This window comes from Dama dama, chromosome 31, assembly GCF_033118175.1.
Source record: "Dama dama isolate Ldn47 chromosome 31, ASM3311817v1, whole genome shotgun sequence".
Lineage (NCBI taxonomy): Eukaryota > Metazoa > Chordata > Mammalia > Artiodactyla > Cervidae > Dama > Dama dama.
Genome location: NC_083711.1, coordinates 13622941 through 13634889, shown reverse-complemented (window position 1 = coordinate 13634889; position 11949 = coordinate 13622941). Strand labels below are relative to the sequence as shown.

The 11949-nt window shown below is 43.9% G+C and overlaps 1 non-coding gene across 1 annotated transcript; it reads left to right on the top strand.

Annotated features, from left to right (window-relative positions):
* The first annotated feature begins 10145 nt into the window (after positions 1 to 10145).
* On the top strand, positions 10146 to 10250 carry LOC133050259 (U6 spliceosomal RNA). The gene has a single exon (XR_009691576.1). It is a non-coding gene; the product is annotated as a U6 spliceosomal RNA (small nuclear RNA).
* Positions 10251 to 11949: the final 1699 nt, after the last annotated feature.

Below are 11949 nucleotides of genomic sequence, written 5' to 3'. Positions count from 1 at the left end.
CCTTCGCACTCGTCTGACAGCAGCCTCCGTCCACACATGGCTGTCCTCTCATTTCTTGGTTCTTTTGGGGGAAGAAGTGAGCCATCATCACACTTCCTTGATGGAGACGGTAGCACTAGATGCTGTAGAAGTCTTCCTGTTGCTGAACTACAACAGGAATGATCATTTCTAAAATCCAAGATTCCTAATATCTATGTCAGGAATTCAAAATGAAACTGAACAACCCACATCCTTGTTTCACAGACTTCCCTATTCACCTAGGGAGCACAAAACAGGCTGTGTCCTGCTGAAGAAGACTCCTGAGTTTGTAAAAACAACCTGCTTGAGTTTACTGAGGATAATTCTGACTCACTGCATGTATTTATAAATATCTGCCCAGCTCTAATCATCAACAACATGAGTGCACCATGGAAATCTTTTCATCTTCACCTTTTACCGTTTTTCACATTTTTACATTGTCGCCACAGCCTGTCTGCTTTTGACCATAATCAGAAATGTATTAATAGCAAGGTGATTTTGTTTTATTTTTATATATTTACAATTTGCAATCATATTTACAGCTGTGGAAAGTTAAGTTGTTAGAATCATGTACCCTGAGTCCCTGATGTTTATAAATTGATCATATATCTACCTAAGTTAGACAGGCAATGAGGAATTTTGACACAGCCTGTGAAATAATCTTGGTCAAAACCACACCACTGTTTTCATCTGCTCTAAGATGTTGCCTGAAGATCTCACTGAAATGAGGTCTCATCACCACGTAGAAAAAAGCCTCATATCTTCAGCGCAGCAGCACTCCATCCTTTCTAGGCGTAATAATATCCACGTTAGCGTTAAGTACAGACATTAGTACTCGTTGAGACTTCCCTGGTGGTCCAGTGGTTAAGATTCCATGATTTTACTGCAGGGGGTATAGGTTCAATCCCTGGTTGGGGAAATAAGGTCTCACATGCCAGGCAGTGGATCCTAAAAAATGAAAAAAGTATAGTCCCTGCTCATGAGAGTAGCCAATGTTTCAATTAGACATTGCTGTGTAACACACCATGTCCCAAAATACAATGACCCAAACAACAATCATTCATTCAGTTCATTGTCTTGGTCCATTCAGGATGCTCTAACAAAATTCCACAGATTAGGCAGCTTATAAACAATAAGCATTTATTTTTCACAGTTTAGGATCTTGGAAAGTCCAAGACTTCAGTGCTGGCAGATGTGCTATTTGCTAAGGAACTGGTTGCCTGGTCCATAGATGGCTATCTTTTCATTGTAACCTCACATGGCAGGAGGGCCAAGGGATCTGTCTGCCGCCTCCTTGATAAGAGCACTAATTCCATTCCTAAGGGTTTCTCCCCCATGCTCTGTTCACATCCCAAAGACCTCACCTCCTAAGGCCATCACACTGGGGTTAGGACTTAACATATGACTCTGGGGTGGGTGGACATTGACATCAGACCACAGCACTCATGAGTCTCCAGGACAGCAACCTAAACTAGGATAAGCTGAATGTTTTCACTCTGGGCTGACCCTCCTCGGGAACCTGGGGTCAACTACGGGTTGGTTATATGGCTCTGCTTCTAGAAGTCGGCTTCTAGAAGCTGTCAGCAGGGGCTCCGCAGCTCTGCTCCAGGTGGCCTCCCATTCTCCAGCAAGCTTGTCCAGGCATGGTGTCATGAGCTTGGCAAGCTTGCAAAGATGAGAAGTGCACAAGTCTTTTGAGGCTCAATTTTCTATTGCTTTGTAATAATTACCAGGAACTGAGCAGCTTAACACAATCATTTGTTACCTCATGGTTTTATAAATCAGAAGTTCAGCACAGCATGACTGTTAGCTCTGGGCATCAGAAGGCTGAAAACTAACCAGGAGACTCTAGGGGAGAAAAGTCTGCTTCCAAACTCATCCTTGACGTTGGTAGAACTCAGACCCTGATGGTTGTCGGACTGCGGTCTCTGTGTCCCTGAAGGCCATCAGGCAGAGTTTGCTCTCAACAAGCAGAAGCTGCTCACATTCCTTACCACAAGGTTCACTCTGGCCAGCAAGGGCATCCAAATCCTTCTCGTGCCTCAGATCTCCTACTTCTTCTGTCTCTGACCTCTAGACCAGATTTTGGGTGCTACTGTGATTATTAGGTCAGGGCCACCTGGATAATATCCCTCTTGAGGACAACTGTTTTTGGAAAGTCAATTGTATCTGCAAAATTTCTCTGCTATAACATAATCACACTCACTGGTGCCCAAAGCAGTCAAGGCAAGGGGATCACACCAGGGTGACGGTCACTGCAGGTCACCTGGCAATCCTGCCCCGAGGCAGAGGCTTAGACTCCACTGGCTCATCCTCACATCTACCACATTCTAAAGATCAAGGCAGGTCAACCCAAACATGGACAGTGGGGAAACAGATGCTACTTTTTGATGGAAAGAACTGCAACCTCACATTGCAAGGAGACAAAGACACAAGGAGAGGTGAAAGGTTGAGATCATCTCTTACAAGCTGTCTCAGACAGCATATATGAAACTTGCTTAAAGAGTCCAGCAGCAAGCAACACCTCAATCAGTCTTGCTGCCACAATGAGGTGGCCCGGGAAGCAGGTCCATTTCCGACTCTGAGGAAGAGAATATGGACAGGCAGGAAGTAAATGTGAGGCCTGCCCTGCCTGTAGAAAGAGATCAGCCATATTTATTTTCCAGCAACTCCACTCCACAAAGACCAATCCATCTTTGCCTCTTGTTCTCTCATCAGCGCAATAAAACACCAGGAGGCTTTCACACCTCACTTCAGGGGGCACCCGGGGGGAACTTGCTGTTCCCAAATCGGAAACCTGAGTATGCTAATATCCTTTCTAGAAATGCTGCTGACTGTGTTTGCTCCCAGTGAAAAAGGATGAGGGAGGCAGGTGCACAGGAAATAAAAGCCACAACCAGTCCAGATGGGAAAGCCAAACCTGGCAGATAGATTTCCTTTCACTTACTGATGTTTCAAGATTCACAAAGCTTTAAATCTCATCTTCATTAAAAAAAAAAAAAAAAAATCCTCTAAATGTTCATCTCCCTTCCATATGCAAAACTGAGGAGTTGAGAATGTTTCAAAGAAGCTATCCGTAAACTCAGAAGTAGAAAGAGACAAGAGTCCCAACTAATACAAAACTAAGACAAAACAAAGTGTTTAGGAGGGAAAAAAGATTTTCTGTCCTCAGTGGAGTTATATCTATTCATTATTAAATGTTTCTGGGCTTTAGGGGCAGGGCCAGAGAAAACAAGATTTATTTGAAATCAACCTCTTTTTAATTTTTTTTTTTTTTTCAGTGTTGAAATCATGGCCTACTTGCATTTAAATGGGTTTTCAGAATTTAATTTAATTTAATTCAGAATTTAATTAATTCGGAGAATGTTAAGGAAAAAAAGATGAGCTACTGTGTGATTCCTAGGCTACCTTGGAAATCTGCACCAACTTTAGAATAAAAGCTTATAGGGAACATATTTTTATTTTAAGAATTTTCACCAGTTGTTGAGAATTGTGTCTTTCTGTACATACATCACTTTACAACTCTCACAACTCAGCTCAGTGGAGAAATGTCCCAGGTTCTGCATCACTTCTAAAGCCAGGTCTGCCAAAACACTATGAAATCTCCATTGTGGACTGGAGTCTAGCCAGTAATAGACACCCAGCATCCAAGAAGAGTCAAAGGGAAGTTCAAAGGAAAGAATCATTTTCAGGGAGAAACAGTTAAGAGCAGGCTGGAGAAACATGGATGGCCCTGGAGATTGTCATACTGAGTGAAGTAAGTCAGCAGAGAAGCAGAAACACAGTATGACATCCCTTATATGCGGAATCTAAAAAGTCATAACACAGATTAACTTATTTACAAAACAGTCACGGATTCACAGACTTAGAAAATAACATGCCTGCTGGGGGAGGGGCTCAGGGGGACGACAGAGGGATAGATAGAGGCATAGTTAGGGAGTTTGGGAGGAACAGGTACACACTGTTGTGTTTTAAGTGGATAACCAACAAGAACCTACTGAATACCACAAGGAACTCTGCTCAATGCTATGTGGCAGCTTTGATGAAAGGGGAGTTTGGGGGAGAATGGATACATGTATATGTATTGCTGAGTCCCTTCACTGTCCACTTGAAACTATCACAACTTTGTTAATCAGCTGGGTCTGGAAGACCTCCTGGAGAAGGAAATGGCAACCCACTCCAGTATTCTCGCCTAGAAAATCCCATGGACAGAGGAGCCTGGCAGGCTACAGTCCATGGGGTCTCAAAGAGTCAGACACGACTTAGCAACTAAACCAGCACCATCCCAATAAAAAATAAAATTTTCAATTTTAAAGAAAAGAGAAAGAGCAGGCTGGAGAAAGACACAGAAAAGCGAACTGCACTGCATTTTCATTTATTTGGAGACAGCATTAATACAGGGTTTGCAGATTGCTTTGTAGCTTCTTCAGATCATTGTTATTTATGAGTGGAGACCTCAGACTAGCAATGATTTGCCAGCAAATTGGGGCCCCTTTTTACACATGAATCCATTTTGTCACCTTTCATTTATGTGTGTGTTCAATTTTCTCAAAAACCTATTAACTTAGCTGGTGGTCTGTATTATTTCCACATTTAAGCAATAAAGCAGTGTTTCTTTTTAAAAATTTGACTTCTTTTTTGGTGAGATTTGTTGCCAGGTCTCCCAAAATAGACAGCTGAAGTCTATTAAGTATGTTGATCACTATTATCTGGAAAAGGTGTTGGCAAATCTTTTAGTGGGGAGCTGTGTTCCTCAATGGCTCAGTGGGTAAAGAATCCGCCTGAGATGCAGGAGACACAGGAGGTGTGGCTTCAGTCCCTGGGTGGGGAAGATCCCCTGGAGAACGGAACGGCAACCCACTCCAGGGTTCGTACCTGGAGAATCCCAAGGACAGAGGAGCCTGGCAGGCTACAGAGCATGGGGTCACAAACACAACTGATCACAGACATGACTGATCACAGTAAGCAAGTGAAGCAAGTGTTACTGACATAATTTCCTGACAGTGCAAGGGTGAGACAAAATAGGGAAGGAAGGGGAAACTGGTGGCTGACATAAGCCTAGGGAAGACCCCCCTCTCACTCATCCTATTTCACATCCGCCAGAAAGATGAGCAGTGTTCCATGTCACATATGAAAGTCCTTAAGGCAGTAAGTCCTAAGAGTTTTCACCACACAGAAAAAATTGTTCTATTTCTTTAATTTTGTATCTGTATGGGATGATGGATGTTCCCTAAACTTATGGTGATCATCGGTTTGTGATGTATGTGAGTCAAATTGCTTTGCTGGACATCTTAAACTGATAGAGCACTGTTTGTCAATCATAGCTCAATAAATCTGAAAGAAAAAAAGCTGGGTGCCAGTTGGTGCAGTTAAATCTGTCCATCTCTGACACTGGGTCTGCCTTCAGGAAACCTTTCTGTGTCAGACGAAGCAGTTACATGGAGACACCAGGAGTCTGGGCTACTCACCCCAAGTTGCTGCCTTGTCCCCAAAACAGGAGGGTCCAGGACCTAGGCTGATCATTCAGCAATAACCCTGATCCCCAACATTCAGCAGTAATAGCATTTCCTACCCCGATGTGGATGTTCGGTCATTAAGTCGTGTCCAACTCTTTGTGACCTCATGGACTGCAGTCCCCGCCAGCCTCCTCTGTCCTTGGGATTTCCCAGGCAAAAATATTGGAGTGGGCTCCCATTTCCTCCTCCAGGGGATCTTCCCGACTCAGGGATCAACCCCATGTCTCCTGAATTGGCAGGCGGATTCTTCACCACTGAGCCACCTGGGAAACACTTCTTACCCCATAACAGTACACAAGCCGACTCTCAAATTTCAGTGGCATAGAAGCCCCCAACAGCAGAAGCACTGTGGGGGTAGGGGGGGAGGGCGCACCTGGGTTTACCCTGGGGACAAAACGTACAAGATTGGTGCCCTCGAGGATCTTGGATCTTAGTAATTTTAATGTATCTTGCTTTCTATTCATTTTCCTTTATAACAATATCAGAAAATAACTGTTTTGCTGATATATGACCTTTTTGAGGACATCAGCTACATTCTGAAATATGCCACATTAGGTTGTAAACCATGATTAAAAAATAAGATCTCGTTTTCCTGAAGCTAATGTGTACTTAAAGTGAGACACGCCCCCCCCCAAAAAAAAAAAGCCTAAATTAGATATTCACAGATACTCTTTGGAGAAATTAGGAAGAGGAGCAAGGTAAGTTGACATATGTGTTTTGTTACTCCATTTTAAAGACCTAAGAAGCTTCCTCCCACTTAATTATCCATTGCTAAACCACAGCGTTTTCCTGTTTGGCATGAATGAAGAAAACAGGTCTTTCTCTTTTCCATTTTTCCCACTGGGAATAGCTAATGGTTCACTCAGTTATTACAGGAAGGATCCGTGAGGACATTTCAAGTACAACTAATTAAAGAAGTGTTTCCTGAAATTGGTATATTTGTATTTAGCTACATTAGAAAGAACTAAATATAAAATGCTACATACAGGAATAAACAGAATTACTCAGAATGGGGTGGGGGGGGGGGGTAGGGGGAAGAAGTTTGAGCAAATGTTAAGCAGGTTTTAACAAAACCTTAAGAGTTAAGTTGTCTTCTCCATAGCATTCTTTTTTAAACCTTGCCAGTTGATAGAAAACAAAGACTTCAATATGAAAAACAATTTTATGCCCCCAAAAATTGACCTGTCACACTCTGGAACTGTGCACGGTCTAAGGAGAATGTTCTGCAATGATGGAAATGTTCTTTATCTGTGATGTCATAATAAGATGACCAACAGTCACATGCTGAAATTCAATAAAAGTAACTAGAGTTCAATAGAATTAACAATTGAGTTCCTCAGTCGCAGTGGCCCCATTTCAAGTGCTTAATAGAAACTTGGGCTAGTGGCCGCCATATTGAACAGCACAGTCCAAGGACCTAAGAGGTTTAGGCATGCCCTGAATACACATATTCAAAGCTTGCCAAATCAGGGTGGAGATGGGAAATGTTTCCAAGAAACTTCTGTGGAGCATGAAGGAGAAAGGTCTACTTTGTATCACATGGAGGGTTTTTTTCTCTTTCCATCAAGTTTCAGCCAATAATTAAAACAAGTTTAGCAGAACTTTTGATCCCAACGCCTTGAACAAATTCTCATGTCTCCCCCTGGAGAGTTTCCTTGATACAGTTTTATACAGCCTGTCTATAGAAAGCATACGCTCTAAGCACCCAATGTATGTTTTTCATGTGGATTCACGTCTCTGGTCCTTTGAGTATACTTACCATGGAAATTCCCCCACTTAAAGCCTATCTGTATCTCAGTAACCACACTTACCACGGCTGTTCCATGAAGCAGGTTTCTCTATGTAGTTTGGTCTATTTCTGCAGTTCAGCCCATGTAATAAGATTTCCAAACTGGCAAGAAAGATAAAAATAAACAAAGCTCTTTATTGTACAGGTAAGCCTCTGGAATGTCTTTACTTTCCTATGAGAGCTGACACAAAGCAGGAATTCAAGTGAGTCCAGGTCAAGATGTGAAGGCCAACCACAGGTCCTTGCCCACTCTTCAGCCCACGAGTACCATAGTCCACACATGGATGATGGAGCTGACTCATAAATTAATCCATACAAAGTGTATCAAGTGTGGTGTGAGTAGATTTTATGTGACAGAAGAGATATCCTTGGCCAGCTTCAGCTTCACACTCAAGGTCATCACTTCTATAATGCTCTTATAAACTTAGAATTAAAATGAGGCCAGAAGCTATCAAAAACAGCCCTGCATATATACCTGCCCCGAAAAAGTTCCTGGAAATGATTTGCTTTACTCTGCTGGGGTCTGCTGCAGCCTGGGCATATGGCAAACAGCCTAGCAGCCTAATCCCCTTCAAGGGAATCCCTTCAAGAAGGAGAATAGTCTGGGGCCAATCAGGGGTCAGGTCTGCCTTAAGGTAGCCTTGAGGAGATCATGCTTGCTGATTCCCACAGACTCACCATTATCGACATCTGGATCATCCTCTACCAGAATTTAGACATTGGCTTTGAGTGAACGGTGTGTGGATTCAGCATCTATGGAAACTGACTGTTGATGAAGTGAAAGTGAAAGTCACTCAGTCATGTCTGACTCTTTGCAACTCCATGGACTATACAATCCATGGAATTCTCCAGGCCAGAATTCTGGAGTGGGTAGCCTTTCCCTTCTCCAGGGGATCTTCCCAACCCAAGGATGGAACCCAGGTCTCCCACATTGCAGGTGGATTCTTTATCAGCTGAGCTACCAGGGAAGCCCAAGAATACTGGAGTGGGTAGCCTTTCCCTTCTCCAGAGGATCTTCTCCACCCAGGAATAGAACCCAGGGTCTCCTGCCTTGCAGGCAGATTCTTTACCAACTGAGCTATGAAGGACTATTAATAAGCATACTAATAAACACATCACCTTTTTGAAAATTGCTTAATGCATTTTGTTACATTCAGGATGCTCTTCATAAACACATGTTTATGTGACCTCCTCATATAATTACCAATGTAAATAACTACCGAAGCTGATGGTCTGCCTACAAGGCACATGCGTTACCTCGGGGGACATGAATAGCATTTGCTCCTTCATCTTCATCCTAACTGGGCCAGGTTCAAAACAAGCATGGTCTCAAATCCAAACCCTTATTCCTAAGTTTGAACCCAGGCCACATGGACCTCATGGGAAGAAATCAGAATGAAACATGCCCAGGCTGACACTGTGACTGCATACGTCTCCAATGTCAAGCTCAACATTTCACCTCAGGAAAAAAAAAATTATACAGGTCATGCTTGAAATACATGTGAATCATAGCAGCCTTTAAGTGAGGAAAATAAAAAAGGAGGGAGGGTAAAATGTCCACAAGAATTCAAACAATACAGGGAGGCCTCCTCAGTGGATCTGCAAGCCCACGTTTAGAGCAGATGCTAGCAAGCTACCTAGAGCCAAATCTGCCTGCCTGCCTTTATAAATAAAGTTTTATTGGGACAGGGCCACACCAGTTGGTAGACATACTGCCTGTGGCTGCCCTTGGATACAAGGCAGCGTTGTGGTGGAGGCCGTGTGGCCCAAAAAACTGGGAATATTTACTGCCTGAACCTGAAGAGAATAAGTCTGCTGACCTGGTGTTTAGAGTTTTAGAGATTTTGCTGAGAACAGGCATCCCCGGAGTTCCCAAAGCACTCGTTTTTTCTGGTTAAAAATGAATGGGGGGAACTGAAGCATGTCTGCAAGTCTGTTACCGAGCAGCACGTGTGTGTCAGCCTAAGAGGCGGCTCGTCTCACAGCTCTGGTGCCCCAGGTTCTGAGAATAATTATTTCTTTGTTAACATGGGGTTAACTTATCTTTAGGAACTTGAAAGAAGGTTGGGCACATCTCTGAAGTTTAATTTCAAAATAGGTTGAAATCTAACCTCGGGATTCTCCGAGTGGGGAGCTAGCATAACAACGTATTTGCCTGGAGGCTTTTCAAGGCGATGTTGCTGACTGGTACGTTGCCGTTGCAGGCCGTGGAAGTGAACTTGAAAAACAGGCATAATTGCCTGTCCAAGTTTTCACCATAAATAATAATTTTTTAAAAGGTTCCTGTAACTTACCCACTAGGAGAAAAAAAAGAAAAAGAAAGTGGGACAATGACGCTGTGACTTTGCTCCAAGATCATCATGTGTAATGTCATGCTGCCATCTGCAGTACTTTATTTCAATATTTTCACCCAAACGGGAATTTTAATGAGTTCTATAGACACGTGGCCGTGCTCTTGAGGGAGAAACGTTTTGCCTGCAACAGCAGTGAAAGAAAGGTTTTAACCGACTTTCTCTCTTTAGTCACAATCCCCAGTCCCTCCCCACCCACAAGCCACCATTTCTGAGGGTTTCAATTTCCGATGAAGCTTCTCTACTCATGGTGATGTTCAATATGAAAGTGAATCAACGTGCTGTACCGAGTCGGGGGCGGGCTCTGAAACTGTTCAGAAATGCTGCGACGCGGGGCCTCATCACACTCATCAAATGCCAAGCGGGCAGCAGCGCTGGGATGTGGCAACAGCAGGCGTGAGACCCAAACTCCAGGAAAGCCCAGGTTTTAAAACTTTGGTAAATTTGGGGGTTAAGAAATCCATGCCGAGGGTTAGCTTTGGTAGTACATCTGCTAAAATTAGACTGATACAGAAATGATTAGCATGGCTCCTGAGCAAGAATGAGGCACAAATTCCAGAAGTATTCTGTTATTTACAGATATTCTAAGGGGATGAATTCCTGCTAGGGCTGCTGTAAAAACATACCACAGACTAGAATCCCAGGGACAGGGGAGCCTGGTGGGCTGCCGTCTATGGGGTTGCACAGAGTCGGACACGACTGAAGTGACTTAGCAGCAGCAGCAGAGCCTCATAAACCATAGAAAATCATTGTCCCACAGTCCTGGAGGCTGGAACCCCAAGATCAAAATGTCAGCAGGCTTGGTTTTCTCTGAGGCCTCTCCCCTTAGCTTGCAACGGCCGCCTTCTCCACATCTCCACACGGTCTCTGCCCTGTCTGTCTGCGTCTTAATGTCTCCTGATAAGAAAACCAAGGACTAGATTAGGGCCACCTTGATGATCTCATTTAACCTTAGTTAATCCCCTGGAGAAGGAAATGGCAACCCACTCTGGTATTCTTGCCTGGAAAATCCTATGGACAGAGAAGCCTGGCTGGTTATAGTCCATGGGGTTGCAAAAAGTCAGACACGACTGAGCAACTAACATAACATAAATAACCTGTTGAAAGAATCCACTCCAGTACTCTTGCCTGGAGAATCCCATGGACAGAGGAGCCTGGCGGGATACAGTCCATGGGGTTGCAAAGAGTCAGACACGCCTGAAGCGACTGAGCACTCAGTCACCTCTTGAGAGAGCTCTCTCCAAATACAGTTACATTCTGAGTAACTGCAGGCGAGGACTTCAACATCTATATGGAAAGAGAGGATACAATTCAGTTCGTAACAGGAAATATGTTAAATAAAATACTTGCTTCTAATGTCTGGGTCTAAAATGAATAGACTACAATAAGACTACAATAAGGCATTAGGATGCTTGGAAGGAAGAAAGGGAGGGAAGGAATAAGATGAGGAAGCAAGTAAGGAAGGAGGGAAGAAAGAGAGAAGCTTGAAGAATGGCCAGAGTCTAAGCTGGTCCAAATAAGATATCTTACTTAAGGAATTGGCCCCACCTCCTAGGGGGAAGAGGAAGTCTAAAACAAGAGGAGATGGGGAAAACTGAATGACCGCAGGCATTAAGGCCACTCATCTGTGCCTGTTACGTATACCCTGTCGAGCCCAATAGCGTCTTGAAGCTGTAATGTCACTACGGTTTAGGCACTAACTCATGTCAGACCCTGTGGATTGTAGCCCTCCAGGCTCCTCTGTCCATGGGATTTTTCAGGCAAGAGTACTGGAATGGGTTGCCATTTCCTTCTCCAGGGGATCTTCCCGACCCACGAATCGAACCCGGGTCTCCTGCATTGAAAGCGGATTCCTGCATTGCAGGCAGATTCTTTACCGACTAAGCTACAAGGGAAGCCCCCAATGTCACTATGCCTACCAAATATTCTGTCACTCTGAAGCTGTCTGAGAAACCGGGACTCAGCAGATCCCACTTTTCAAAAACTGCCCCAGAAGTGTGCCTTTAACTTTGCCCGGGGGATTTAAATCCAAACCCAGCAATGAGAAAAGTATGGATTTGCTATTCTCGAAAGGTGTTAATGGTTCCTTGCTGAACACTGTGGTCTGCAGTGTCTCTTGAAGATAGGAGGTTTTGCTCTTTCCTGCCCGGATATCGTGATCTGGGGATGCCTAGCAGACAGCTCACCCTGTCATGGATCTATTAACGCACCAGCAGGGTGTTTCATGGTAGCACCCTAGGCAAGGTCTGTTGTACCTGTCCCCTGATGGCTCATA